The sequence below is a fragment of the Gavialis gangeticus genome, unplaced genomic scaffold (assembly GCF_001723915.1).
Source record: "Gavialis gangeticus isolate Ggan-Ray unplaced genomic scaffold, GavGan_comp1, whole genome shotgun sequence".
NCBI classification, from domain to species: domain Eukaryota; kingdom Metazoa; phylum Chordata; order Crocodylia; family Gavialidae; genus Gavialis; species Gavialis gangeticus.
The window spans coordinates 145,756,737-145,766,539 of NW_017729022.1; the positions used below are offsets into that span (position 1 = coordinate 145,756,737).

Here is a 9,803-nt window from a genome sequence, read left to right on the forward strand (position 1 = left end):
AAGCTGTCAGGCAGGTTATAATGTGTCATAAATCCAGTGTCTATATTCAGTCCATAATTTTTAGTAGCCAGGAGGCTGACAAAGTGAAGTTCATAGGCTTGTCTCTGGGAAGAGTTTTGTAAGTTTCCTTTGAGGATCAGGACTGAGAGAGTGGTTTTCTTGTGAGAAATGTGCCCCCACAGGTAATTGGGTATTCCTGTCTTTGATAGATTTCCAGAGTGCATTCGTTCTGGTGCACAGTTGTTGTTTGGTCTCTCCTATGTATTTTCCATCAGGGCATGCGGTGCATTGGATGAGATATATTACATTTCTGGAGGTCCAGCTGTAAGATCTAGGAATGCTGATGGCTCCATTGTGGGGTATAGTGATTGTGGGGGTGGTGATGTGTTGTCATAGCATGGTCTGGATCCTTTTGGTGTGCTCTGGGCCTGAGGAAGTTTGCATCTGGTGATGAGGTTAGCGAGGTTCGGTGCTTGTTTGAAGGCTAGGATGGGTGGCTCTGGGAAGATCTTTTTAAGAGTAGGGTCTCTTTCTAGTATGGGTTGCAGTTGTTTGAGGATTTTCCGTATAGGTTCGAGGGAGGAGTGATATGTCATAACCAGCGGTGTGTGATTTGTGGGGGGTTTTCTTCTGTACTGCAGCAGTTCTTCACGTGGTATCCGGGTGTCTCTTTCAAACGTGCGATCTCTCTGTCTGGAGGAGTGTCCTTGTTGGGTGAAAGCCTTTTTACGATGGGTGAAGTGGCAATCCCGGGTGCTCTCTTCAGTGCAAATTCGGTGGTATCTGAGGGCTTGGCTGTATATCACAGCTTTTTTGGTGCGTTTAGGGTGACTGCTGGTTCTGTGCAGATATGTATGTTGGTCTGTGGGTTTCCTGTGTAACGTGGTCTGTATTTTATCATTCTGGATACTAATCATCGTGTCTGAAAAGGAGATGTTGGTGCTGGAGTATTCTAAAGAAGTCAGATGGAGGGATGGTGATTGTTGAATTTCTGATGGAACTCGATCAGAGATTGTAGGTTTTCAGTCCAAATGATGAAGATGTCATCGATATATCTTAAGTGTAACAAGGGTTTGATAGTGCAGTTCTTGAGGAAGTCTTCTTCCAGGTGGCTCATAAAAAGGTTGGCATACTGTGGGGCCATTTTGGTGCCCATAGCTGTTCCCATCATCTGGAGGAAGTGTTGATTATTAAAACTGAAATTGTTGTGGGTGAGGATGAAGTGTATAAGGTCAGTAATATCTTTGGGTCTGTATTTTGAGTTGTAATCTTGTTCCTGTAGATATGTAACCCAAAATAAAAAATATCAGATTCACCCAAAGAACATTGTCTGCAATTTACTTTGATTTTTATATCATGGTGATGAGTTCAAGTCACAGTAGTAGTTCTGTCTATATATTGGCAAGGAACAGAAATTGAATGCATCCCTGGGAGAGTCTGAATGAGTAATTTTGAGAACCAGGCTTGATTACCCATTGTCATTCTCTGCTTTCACCAAGGTTTATTGCATCAATTTCTGTATCAGATTGTCATGTCAGTAAAAACCGATCAAAAGTAGAGAGAAACAGAATGTGTATCTCTTAAAAATTAAAGAAGATGCAAAGATGTTTCATATTTAATGGGGGGGGATGTTTCCCTCCCCATAAATGAATGGGCACAAATTATTACCTCCCAGTAAAGGTCTTCTAGACTTGCACTCCCTGGGCACAGCCTGACAATCGTGTATGTGCACATATTTGTGTCACTGCTATTTGTCCCTGGGCACACCCCTGCAGACATACTCCAGGGTGCAGCAAAGTGACCCGAATGGGGTAGGGTAGGCTGGGGCTAGCACAGATGCTGGCCCCAGCAGCCTTACGTGAGGTCTGGGGCCCTCTGAGGGCAGCATTAATGCTGAGCTGGCCACTCAGACCTTGGCCAGAAGCCAGAGCAAGGCTCTGGCCAGTCAGACTAATTTTTTGCAGCACGCTGCTGCCATGTGTGCTGTACCACGTTTCAGTGGCAGCTTTTTTTGACACTAGGCTCTCTGGGTGTCAAAAAAATGCCACTGCAAATTAGCAGCATGATGAATGGGTATATATGTGCTGCTTCTGGTTTGCAGTGCCTCAGACTGCTCTGAGGCACCATAAACTGCACATGCATGGTTATCAGGGCATGCCCTTTATCTTTTTGTGAACTTTCTCATAAGCTATGTACCATAGGCTTATGATGACTGTTACTTTTTCATGGTTCAGAATCATATTCCTCAAACTGGGGTGGAGGGGTTGTTTGTTTATGTTTTCATGTTGTCCTTCTGCTGCTGCTGCTATGCAAACAGAAATAGTCTTGTAAGAATTAATTAAGTTCATTAACTTTATTTTTTTTTCCATTTTCCCATTTGAAATTTTCAAGCTTTCTGAGGGTATAACTGAGAAATGAATCTAATCATCATATAGCTTTAATAAAATATTATGTGGGGATAGATATGGAAAAATAAAGTTGAGTGGGGAAAAACGTCTGTTTCGTTATTTTTCTCCCAAGCAAGCTGCATATATTTTTCATTGATTTAAAATGAATGATTTACTACTGATATGGATTAAATCTTGTTGATAGGGCATAGAATTTCATTGGGACAAAACATTCTATGGTGTGGAAGGTACTAAATGAAGTAACAGGAAGGTTAGTGGTTGGAATTTCTTTATTTTTCACTTTTGTTAAAAAGAACTCCCCTTCCTGCACAATGAGACTTAGAGAAAGCTATAGCAGAATTAGGTCCTTGCAAATCCATGTTAACTCCCTTAATTGAACTATGCTGGTTAGTGTCTTATAAAGCCAATTCTTGTAAATGTTTTCAGCAATAGCTATACAAATAAAATCTACAATGGTGCATTTTCTTTTTCCCAAATATGCCAGAAATAACCAATAAAACATCCATTCTCCCCTTTCTGATATTTAAGAATGTTCTATAAAGGTTTTTTCATCCTCTTAGTGACCTCTCCATATAGTGTATTGGCATATGATTCATGTCGGCCTTTGGCTTTGTCATACATGAGTTGTTCAAATTATCTGCACTGATGAAATAAAAGATGTTTTAAACATTTTAATATGGGACTCCTGAATTTAATTTCCAAAATGGTAGCTTGTTTCTGGTTTGAAGAGTGCTAAAGAAATAATTTAAATTTTTGTGATAAAGCACTGTCTTCATCTAGTGATTTATGAGGAGAATTTCTTATGCTATATTTCAATTATCTCACAAAATGAATTTCATATTCCACTTTAGGTAATACTGGTTTTAATTTTTGGCTTTAAGAAAGAAGGAAGGAAGGAAGAAATATCCTACTTTATGTATTCACTTTTTTAATTAAAAACCTGTATTACCCCCTGGTTTTGTTCTTAAATAGTGCCAATTGGGACTAAACTGCAGAAGTTTTCAGCTTTATCCTGGACCTTTAGACACAACAGATTAGGATTTTAAATATTGGTTCATACATTTGGTTGCAGAGTTATCTCAAAACTTTTTTAGTCACTTTTTATCTCAAATACTTTGCTTTAAATGGTAAGTAGAGCTTCTTTTATGGTGAATCAGCAGTACTATTTATTAATTTTATATTCATTCCAATTAGGTACAATGAGGTTTTGTTTTGACCCATTATAATGATAATCCTAACCCCAAAATGACAATGTATAGTCAGAGTTTCCTGGTAAGAAATTTAATAATAAAAATGTCAATTAGATAAAAGAGATGGTTGTCTTCTTGATTCGAGCAGTGAGAACTTGAGATCTAGATTCAATGCTCTTGTACATCTCATATGGTCACTTGGGCAAAATATCCTAATTACTGTGTTTCAAAATCCCTACTGGGATTTAAAATAAGGTACCATTCCATTATAATGTTATACTAATAGAAATCTTTTAAAGAAAAATTCTTTTAAAGCAAAAATCTGGAGGAAAAAAAACCAAACAGTTCAGAGAAGCTCCTTATTGGAAACCTGCACTGGAAGATGGGAAAGATTGGTGGGGGGGGAGGGGCAAAAGAAGTAGATGGCAGCACTGATTCAGCTCTAGTCTCTTAAGACCTTTATTAAAATCAATGCATCTATTCTTGTGAGAGAGGCAATGGAATTTTCTTCAAGTCAAACAAACTAAGCTAAAATTATTCTGGGAAGTGTTTTTCTCATCTCTTTGGAAACAGCAATAAGAACATCACTGTGCAGATAAAAGTTCAGATTAAATTGCTCTGATTTTCCTTCTGGTAAATAAAGAGGTCTGTAGCTGCTATGGTGCAGAGTAAATAGAAGTAGTCTGTTTGTCTGCTTTTTTCTAAATGCCCACAAAAATGAAATTTTGGACAGCAGGTAAATACTGCATTCTCAGATGCATCATCTTAGGGGCTGTGAGGAAAGTGTACTGTATTGTTTGTTTGTTTGTTTGTTTGTTTTGACTTCATTATGGATGATGAACTACAGGGAGAAAAAATGTCAGCAATTAAAATGCATGTTTCAGAGTACTGTTCAGCCTCTTGTTTCAAAGGTGCCAGAATCTGTAAATGTTCACTGTCCAGTCATTTTGATTGTTGAAAATGTATGGGAGTCCCTAAAGCAAAATTCTGTCAATTGGACAGCTAACACTGGTTTGTCATTTACATGAATCTGTATCATTCATATGCTGTAATCAGCAATTAACCAGCCTAATTTATAGACTACTTTTTATGGGAAAATATTTTAACCTACAATGCTTTTTAAACTGCTCAGTATAGAGGTAATGGTAAAAGAGGTGCAGGGTTGTGGTGTTAAAGAGAGCGTTTTTAATAGGCTATTTGCTGACAAGTATTTGGCCATGGGAAGCTTTGGATGGTAGCATACAAGGACTATATTTTATTTTAAGGGAAAGTTCTTTGCTATTAATTTTGCCAGCCTTTGATTGATTAAACAATTAATCATCAAGCTATTAAATTAAATAAAAACACCAGGAATAAATAGAGATTCCCTTTGACTTTAACCCAGGGATAGAAGACCAGAGTCTGTGTTAACTTGCCTACTTTCCTACCCCATTGAATTCACTGGACAATATAGGGTTTTAATTGGGCCAGCGTTTGGACTGGTTGTTGAATGACTCATAAGCTGAGGACTGATTCTGTAGGGTGCTCTTCCATAGCTGACCAGATTGAACCTCTGGAACACAGTAAATGCTATTGGGTGTGAGTCAGCAGCAAAGGAGGGTATCCTGAAACTAAAAAACACACAGGAAGCATCGACATGTGCAATTAATGCACTTGAATTTTCTCCACAGAAAATTCAGGCTCATTAAAATACTCCCCATTGTGAGAAAAATTGAGCCTGATAGGAGCAGCCCTGCTCTGCTCTGCCCCCCGGCAGCAACCAAGGGAAGATCCAAGCTTCCCTGGGTGCCAGTCCCTGGCTGGCAGGGGGCACAGGGGCTTAACCCCAAGCTCCAGAGGGCAGGTGGGGAGCTGTCCCAGCTAAGTGGGCAGCTCCATCCAGCCAGGGGAAAACTGGCTTGGCCCTAAGGGTATGGGGGGATCCTGATTTGCATGGGCTAGGAAGCAGCTGCCTGGCAGCGAGGAAAGCTTTTGCAGCTATGGGGAGATTAGGACAGGTCCCCATTTTCACATGGCTGTGAGGCAGCTGCCCAGCAGCTAGGACACCTCTCCGAACCTTGTGGAGATTGAGATGGGTCCTGATCTCGACATCACTGGCAGGCAGAATCCCACCAAGCTGGGACTGCTGTCCCACCCACTGGACCCCCTGCTGCCCAGGCTGACTCAGAGCAATTTGCCCCCAGTCCATATCTACACATGCGGTATGGTACATTAGTTAATGCACCATTTTTCTAGTACCTGTGTCTACCACTACTAGAAAATGGTGCATTAAACTTACATGCTGCACAGTGATTGCTGCACATGTGTAGATGGTAATGCTTTACTGCTCATTAGATTAATCTAATACTATATTAGTGTGCAGTAAAGCACCCACTGAACATTTACAACAAGAGGACTTAGTTCATATTGATTGGAGAATGACCGTCAGAATGCCATGATATGGAAATCTCAGAAAGCTGTCATGATTAGGAGATGGATTAATCTGAAGACAGTGCCTTCATCTCTCATGCTCAGAAGTGGTAGTGACAGTCTGAGAAATGAGTTGTGAGATTGAGATTAGCTCCCTTAAAATTTCCATTTTCAATAAATATCAGACAGACTTCTTCATGGAAAATAAAGTTGCATTTTTTAATATAAAAACAACTTGACATTTTTCAGTAATGCTTTTTAATGAGCACTGCTCTGAGCTATAATATAATGAAATTTGCTTAAAAGTAGAACAGGCTGGTAATGCTTGGCAGAACAAAGTGGCATATGGTAAAACAGTTGTGATTTATTGGCAAGCGCTTACATTTTTTGGAAAGCTAGCGGCTTGCGGCATGGTGGACTGCATCTTGATATTCAGTGCTGAAAAGAAAAAAACTACTGAACAATATGCACAGGTTACTTTTTAAGAAGCCTGGTCTTTTAATAAAGGCAAACAAAGTGCCTACTCTCTTATTTTATCTTTTGCATTTATTGCTCTGCATATGACAGTTCATGTTTTAGCTTGTCTGCAAATGAATCTTCCATTTTGTGCCTTTAAGTGTTAAAATATACAGTAATGTAAAAGCACACAAGAATGTTGAAAGGTTAGAAAAGGTGTAAACCAGCATGCATCTATTTAGTGCCACGTACTTACTCTTGTGTACAGCAGCTGTGGATCTGGAACAGAATATTTTGAGAAATGTCCATAATAGTATTTTAGAAAAAAACATGGCTATAGGTAACATTACAATAGGATTTACCCTCATGCCATTTAGTCTAGCAAGTATCAAAGGTCATGGGCATGAGGAGTAGATAGCAGAGGGGCACAAGCAGCATGATATTCACAGGGTAGAATACAACACCTTCCAAGGCTATCATTTACATATTCATGTCCATGTACCTTCATTCCCTAATGTAGAGAGTAAGCCACATTTCAGGAAAATTCTCAGCTTGCATGGTAGGGAGATGGAACTCACCCTCCCCCTGAAATGGAAGAAGAGATTCCCTCCTTATTGGTCCCTCATATGTTTTCTTCAGATATGGAGTATCAGCCATTAAATAGCATATGGTTAAAACCCTGAGCCTGTTTCTTGGCTGCAGAAAAAATGTAAATGAAGTACAACACACAGATCCTATAGTGGGTCATACATGGTGAGGATCATATGTGGTGGGATGACACTGGTCTTGGTCCTTTCTTACATGGATAACACCCCCCTTGCATGCAGCAGGAGTTACGACTCCGTTGCTCATACCCATATTGTTTTATATACCTGTTTTTGGATGACTAATTACTGAAAACAGTTTTAAAGTAATATATATATTGTAATGCGGAAATTCAGGAGAATCAAATTCTTTCCCTGATTTACATTTTAGATTTTTTCTTAATCCTAAATTGTAAAGTTCCTTCAACTAAGCATTGGGTATTTCAAGTAGTTTTTTTGCTATATATAATATGGGAATTATATTTAAAAAAATTAAAGAGGCATCCTTTGGAGTATATCACTTTTTAATTAAAGGAGTATGAAATGCCTCTAGGGAACTAGACCTCTCCGGCCTTGCTATTCTGAATATACTGGAATGGGGAAATGGTAAAATGAGTTTCTAAATGCCTTGCCGCTAGACTTGTGAAGCTTGGCTTATTGAATTTTGTACAGTACGGTCACAGATAGATAAAAATGCTTGTCAGTTGCTGAGGAAAATTATAGCACTACTATTGTTAGAGGTTACTTCTTGTACTATACTCTGTGTGAAAGTAATCTGTCATAACTTTGTGTAATGGTGTCTCTTTTTAAATAAGTTTATAGTCTTTAGGGTTTGATTTCATGTTTTAAGCCATGCTTTAAAGCTATTTTTCCTACAGAAATTAGCAGTGCAACAATGCTGTATAAACGTTGGAAAAGATTAGAATTAAGTACTGGGACAGTGAGGTATAGCAGGGCTGTGATGTCAGAATCTGCCTTGAGCAAAAGGCTGTGGGATAGATATGTCATTCTAGGGTGAGAGAGGGATTGTAATCTGATTAATTGACTTTTAGGTACAAAATCTATCTTGGTTATTTTCAGTTTGTCTAATCAAATAGCTTCCATTCCCCAGGTCTCAATTAATTAAAATATAGCCTGTAAAGCCACATGTCCAAGGCCCAAACTTCTGGATTGATATGATCTGAGACCACTTTTAAGTAAAGATTCCAGTCCTCATGGTTACAAATAAAAGCTTGAAAATGTGACCTGGGCACAGTGAATACAGTGGCATCTGCCAGTGTGTGCAGAGAACCTGAGAGGGATAAAATATCCCATTCATTTCAGTAAGGTAAGTATATATGGAAGTAGAGGAGACCATGCCAATGTCTACCACTCTTCAGGCTTCACTCTGCTGTTCCTTCTTATACTGTGGGTTCATCTTGATACCAACTGGAATCAAAATTGTTGAATAACTTCTATCTATTTCAGTGCAAGCCTGTGAGTGGACTCTTCTAGGCTAAGCATGCTTTATTTGGTTTAATTTAAATATGATGCACTGAATCCAAAATAAGTATCCACACAGAAGCTATCTGCAATAACTAAAGGTCAAACTCTAAATTAGTTAATTTGATGCCAGTTTGTACATAGGCATGCCCTGTAAGTGGCAGAAGACTGCAGTGTACCTAGCCTTGAAAGGGTTGTTCTGGCATCTCAGCTGTGTGCTGATGAGCTGCCTGCTATTTACCCATCTTCTTTCTGATCATAGGGGCTAGGGACAGACATTCCAAAGCTTGAATCTGAATTGATTCAGTCTTTACAGGTTAGTCTAACTTGGCTAGGCTGAATCAGTTTGTAACTGCACAAACAACCCAGAAATGCAGGCACATGCCTACAGTGGCTCAGGCTAGAAGCCAGAGAGCACTAGAGCAGCCCTCCCTTACCTTCCACAACACTGAGCTGAGGGGCCCATGGCCAGGCCCTGGCAGGACACTCTGATTAGGGAGGGTCCCCCCTCCTTCCGACCAGCCCAGCAGGGAATTGATAACATAGTGTTTATCGCCTTATTACAGAAACAAGAGGGACATTCCCAGCTACCTGCTGATTCTACCTTTGTCCCATCTGCCACAGCACGAACCATAGCCAGCATGTAGTCTGTTAGCTAATGCTGAGAAGTGTCTATTTAAGGGAGAGGGGATGGGGGAAATCCCTGCTTAACAGGGAGGGGGGGAAGCCAGGCTCCAGCCAGGAAGCAAAGGAGAGGGGCCAGCTCTGCTGTGGAGCAGAGAGCTCTGCCCAGCCCAGAAAGCATGCTGGGATGCTGGGGGTGTCTGGTTTAGCTTAAACCAGAAGAGGGTCTGGGACAGACATTGCATGAACCAGTTTGAGTTAAATTAGTTAAGTCTAACCTACATTCAACCAGGTTTATCTTAAACCGGTTTCAGCCATTTTCAAACTGGCTTATGTGCACTGAATATCTGTTCTGTTATAGGTTTAAACCAGTTTCTGATCACTTACACTGGTTTATGTGTAATGTTTCTCCCTAACCAGGATGTGCCCCTTTTCTGCCTCATGCTGCTACTCTGGTTTTCTGGGAGAGCAGTCCTCCTGCTGCTTCCCCTTTATGTAGCAATGGGTGCACAGGGGGTTCCATGCTGTGACATGCTTAAGGATCTCCAGTCATCTCCGTCCTGCTGGCCAGCCAGCATATAGGCATGGGAAGGTGAAGTAAAGGGAGAGAAGCGTAATTTTAGTAGTTGAAGAGCAAGGTGAGAAGTTTG

At 40.2% G+C, this 9,803-nt stretch overlaps 1 protein-coding gene across 29 annotated transcripts in view; it reads left to right on the plus strand.

Annotated features, from left to right (window-relative positions):
- Positions 1-9,803, plus strand: part of NRXN1 (neurexin 1) — a 1,443,145-nt gene that overhangs the window by 332,065 nt on the left and 1,101,277 nt on the right. The window lies entirely within an intron of this gene.